At 60.2% G+C, this 5,246-nt stretch overlaps 1 pseudogene; it reads right to left on the bottom strand.

Annotated features, from left to right (window-relative positions):
- Window positions 1-2,448: 2,448 nt before the first annotated feature.
- On the bottom strand, window positions 2,449-3,718 carry LOC104072944 (annotated as a pseudogene).
- Between the last annotated feature and the right edge of the window lie 1,528 nt (window positions 3,719-5,246).

Genomic DNA, 5,246 nt, shown 5'->3' with positions numbered 1-5,246 from the left:
TAATCGCTACCCAGGAATAATCCCAGCGCGGTACAGTTTGTTAACATCTGCACTTCTCTGGCTCTCCCCGGGAAGGATCTGGCTTATCCTGGCCCAGTTTGGGCCAGTTTGTCACCAGCCGTGACAAACAACAGGCTGGGGCGAAAGCCCCACCAACAACTCATTTTCTCCCTTGGGCGGTGGTGCTGCCCACGTCCTGCCGGCTCCGGGCACTGTCTCTGCCCACGCTGCCAGGCTGGGGGTCGAGGACTCTGGGAACCCCAAATCGCTCCCTGCTGCAAACATCTCCACTCCAGCTCCAACTTGCTGCCCTCTCCCAGTCCTGCTACATCAGACCCTCGTCCCCCATGAATGGGGGGTGACGGTCGTGCTGGGGAGATGCACGGAGCATGTCTGGCCACGGGCACGCAGACCTCGGTCCCTGCATTGCACAGGGACAGCAAAGAGGCCGGGCTGCACGGCACCGAACCCCTCTTCAGTGAAACACCGCAAGCAGCAAAACCTCTGGACGGGCTCACGACTGATTTAGGCAGTGAGGCGCAGGAGAACGGACCAGACAGTCCTGCAAGGTGCCTTTGCTGTGCATGCGAGTCCATGCGTGGGTCTGAGCATGCCAGAACGAGGGGTGTCGCTCCCCTTCCCGCTGCCGGATCACTGGATCCCAGAAGGGGAGAGAGAGAAACAGAAGACAGGAATTCACTCTGCTCGCCAGCACCAGGCAGGAACCACTAACATCTCCCGAGCTGGCTGCCAAGCCGGGCGGCCTCTCCTCCTGACTCCGACACTGGCTCCAGAGAATCGGAGCTGCCCTGCAGCGCTGGGCAATGAGCATCCCTCAGCCCCGCGCTGCTCGAGGAGGGGGAGAGTGGGACGCCCCAACCCAACCCATTCAAAAGCAGGAGCCACCCCATCGTGGCACGCATCCTTCCACCCTGCAAGAGCTATGTCTGCAGGACCCAAAGAGCACCTCGAGATCCACCTACTCATGCAGGCTGGCTACCAGGTAGCGATCCCAGGACCCTCCTAGCATGAAACCCCCCCAAAGGGGTCAGAGCCCCCTCCCCAAACCCAGGGGACACAGTGCTGCTCCGGGGTGCCGGGAGCGCAAGCCGGGAGCGCGGGAGGAGGCGGCGAGCATCTCCTCCACCAGAGCCAGCAGCTGTGCGACCCAACAGGCAGCAGTGTAACGATTTCATCATTTTCCAGCAAAATTGAATTAGTTCAAAGCCAAAATCTGATTTGCGAGCCCAGCGCTCTTGACAGCAAACCCTTTACTTTGTCAGCCAGCTGTTAGCTGTCTCTTCCAGAGCTGCGGGGAGGACGGCGGGAGGGAAGGCAGGGCTGCTCCGCAGGGACCTCCTGCCCACATTGCCTGCACGGCCAGGCACCCAAAACCCTGCTCAGGCAGGGCTGGCGGCTTGGTGATGGGTGCCGAGCATCAGCAAGCGGGGCTAGGGGGAGGTGGGCAATAGCAGGGGTGTCGGGACCTCCAACAGACCCTCCCAAACGCACAGACCAGCACCCCAAAACCCCTCTCTGCCAGGTATCTGACCCTGCCTGGGGACTACCCAGCCCAGCTTGGTGGTGCCCAGTGTAAGACCTCCCCGGCACCCAGAGCCGTAGCCTCCCTGCGACCGCTTGTGGTTTATAATGTTGCCTGGAAAAATAACCAGCAATAGTAATAGTTCAGCTGAAAAACAAACCCAGAGAGCCAAGTGGGGAGGTCCCCTGTTCCCCACCACTCACAGGCCTCACACAGAGCAGCTGAGCCACAAGCAGGGGCCAGACGTGGCCACACAAGCACCAGGCAGGACGACACATTGCTGGGGACAGAAGGGAGTGCTCCCTCAGTTGGGAATCACTGCTCTGGGATGCCGGCACTCGCCTCCTGCACCTCTGGATGACAGTTTGTGCTGGCCATGCTCAAAACCCACCTCGTTGAAAGCGATTTGTGCCCTCTGTCCTCCTCTCCAGCACCCCACGGAGAGGACGTGGTCTCTCCATGCTAGCATGAGCAACTTCTACCAGGACCACCAACCTCCCCGCCTCCCTCCACCAGGTCTGTGCTCCCTGTCCCACACACCCTACTGCCCCCAACACCTTCTGCTCAGCCACCGCCAAGCCCCAGGTGAGACAACACTCACAAATTCACGCATGCTATCTGCAAGGGACTCCCCAGCGGAGCTGCAGCAGATGCCCTGAGGACTGAGCATCCTGCCCTCCCAGCCCAGCTCACTGACACCCCCCCAAATCCGCAGGGTAGGGGAACCAGAAGCAGGCACCTGCATCAGCATGGGGCCCCTTGCTTGGGGCTCTCCGTGGGCACCGATCCAACCCAAACCCAGACAGCCACCCAGCACCAAAGCCGCCATCTCCGTAAGGAATGCTACCAAGCAAGCCGAGCGCCCAGCCCTAACGGCGTCAGTCCTCCCACTGGAAAAACATGGCTCAGGTCAGGTCACCATGAAAGGTCTGGCCAGAGAGCACCACCAGGAGCCAGAAACAGCCTGGCTTGGGTAGAGACAAGCAGGAACTTACCGAGTTGATGCAGCCCAGCTCCTTATTCAAGAGCCAGGGCAGCGAGAGTTTCCCTTCCCCTCTGTAGCACGACTGGATACGCTCCTTGATCTTATCCTTGATCTTCTTCAACGTGAAGAGGCAGAGCACAGACTCCTTGGGAGGCTTAACCCTGTTTTTCTGGCCCTGGGAGAAGATGGTGAAGAGGATATCCTCCTGCTCCGAGATGCCCAGGTACTTGGCCAAAGCCTTGCCAGGCTTGGTCAGGTAGGCGTCCTGGATCAGGCGGTATTCAATGCCGTCCTGCACGCAGCCAATGGGGAACTCCACATAGGAGTAGAACTTGGGGTCATCCACGCAGAGGCGGACGATCTTGGAGGTGAAAAACTGCTCCCCGGTGGAGTCTGGCGAGGTGAGCTGGGTGTCCAGCTGCAGCGTCAGGTAGTAAACAAACTGCTCGCTGCTGAAGCTGTAGATGTAGTAGATGTCGAAGGTGGGGAACTTGGAGAGCGTATCCGAGGGGATCTTGAGCTGGGAGGACACAAACTCGTCCTGGTACACAAAGCCGAACATCTCCGCATTCTCCTCGTTGGCCATCAGCTTGCGGCTGGAGAGGGTGGGGAAGTACTCCGACTTCCCGTCAATGGGTGTCCCAATGAAGAGCTTGTTCTGCCCGTTCAGCACCTCGATGATGACCCCAGACATGGTGCCCGACTCGTTGACACTGGAGAGGTAGTGCTCCTTGCGGTGGTGGGGCTCACCCAACTTGAAGAGGTCATCCAGCCGCAGGAACTGGCAAATACCCTGGGAGGCACTGCCACAGGCGATCAGCCGGTTCCCCGAGTAGTCCACCAGCAGCAGTTTGTTCACGTTGTTGGTGGTGACCAGCCCGTGCGGGCAGGACTGAACGCTGGGCGGAGGGTAACACTTCTCATTGTCCTCCACGGGCCCCGTCACATGGGTCCGCAGAAGCGTGAGGTTATTGGAGAGCTTGTAGATCCGATTGACAGCCCCCACGTAGACCTCCCCGGTTTTGTTGTGGACCACCAAGTGCGTCAAGCTCCAGTCTGTAACCGGGAAAGTCCTAAAGGGAGACTTGGGGCTGCCTTCCGCCAGCGGTAGCCAGGTGCTCCCCAAGAGCAGCAAAGTCCAAACATTGATGGACAAGTGGTGCTTGAGCCAAAGAAGCCACATTGCAGCAGCCTCACATCCAGCCAAGGCCATGCCCAAACCCAGCCACAAAATAAATAGAAACAAATCCAAACTAAAGGGGTGAGGGAGGGAGCAGGAGCTAGCGGGACACAGTCTCCTCTGCTTTTTTTAGGGCGTCATGGGCACAGCCAGTTCCGTCAGCCCTAGAGGGAGAAAGACAAGAAGAGCGGAGTTAGGAGGCTTTCCTGCACGGTGTCAAGCTCGTTCCACCCCACCCAGCAGAGACTCTGCTGCTTCACACTTTTCCAGCAGGCAGCCTAACAAAACGTCCCCCACCACCTCCTGCCCCGGAGGAAGACGCGTCCCCAGTGCAGGGACCAAGGCAGCCTGTAAGATGCTAAGGACAACCCCGCCTGGTCCCAACCAAGGAGCTGCCATGCGCTTTGTCTCACCGTCCCAGCCTCAACCACCAGCCCCACCGCCCAGCAGCCCCCTCTGAGGGGCACCACCCTGCCCTTGCCCCCACCCAAGCCCCCTCGGGAAGAGCAGCAGCCACGTGAGCGTGCCTGCAGCCGCTGGCTGGACCAGACCGGCACGTCCCTGCAGGCAGCAGCCTGGCGATGCGCTCCGGCACACCTACTGCATACAAACGCCTCGGTGGGGCGTAGCTGGCCCTGACCTGCTTTTAAGACCACTAGAAGCACAAAAGTGCTAGCCGGGGACGGCTGCTAACGAGGCTTTTTTTAGCCTCGAGAGGAGCCCCCTGGCCTCCTGCCCCGGCCCCACTCCACCGCGGCACTGGGAGCAGATGCAAAAACCCAGTTTGCAGCAAGCACAGCCCAAGGCTCTACACAGAGGAGAATCTCGAAAGCACCTTTTAAAGGAGCTGGGAGAGCCAAGAGCCCTGGCACGCTATCTGCCTGACAAACCCCCTGGGCCATGGGCAGGAGTTGGGGGGGTGAGCAAGCAGAGGCACAGCAAGGAGAAGCACGTCCTTCTGTCATTTATATGCATTAAGAAACGCAGGGCCAGCCATCAGGCAGTTGGCTTGAGAGGCTCCAGAGGGACAAGGGGGCACACGCAGGGAGGATGGAGAGCTCTGCACCCTGCTGTGCCACAGCTGGGGCTCGCCAACATGGAGCAGCAAAGCAGCAGGGAGCCAGCCAAAAACCCCACACCAGCATGACCTTTGCATCCCCGACAGCGGGGAGGAGATGGCCGCAGGTAGCCGCCGCAGGCAGCTCTGTCCTCCATGTCTGCTCAGCAGCCCCTCGGTTACACCCCCTGTCTTCTCCATCTGCCCCCCAGCACAAGCCCCCCTGGGCTAACATGGGGTTGTGCAAACCCCCCCACCAGCACACGGCCCATCCCACCCACACCGTCACGGCCCATCCACCCATCGCTCCCAAGGTCCGCAGCTGGGACACGAGCTCAGCCCTCGGTTCCCCACCCCAGCTGCCGCAGATAAGCCGCTCGGAAAGCGAGCGGAGCCTCCCTCTCCTTATCGCCCATCTCTGACTCAGCCCAGGATAACCTGCGGGAGGATCCCCGCCAGGGAGTGGCGCGGGTAGGAAATA

This window comes from Fulmarus glacialis, unplaced genomic scaffold, assembly GCF_000690835.1.
Source record: "Fulmarus glacialis isolate BGI_N327 unplaced genomic scaffold, ASM69083v1 scaffold21762, whole genome shotgun sequence".
Classification (NCBI taxonomy): Eukaryota; Metazoa; Chordata; class Aves; order Procellariiformes; family Procellariidae; genus Fulmarus; species Fulmarus glacialis.
Note: the sequence above shows the minus strand (reverse complement) of the source record. Positions and strands in the feature narration are given on the sequence as shown.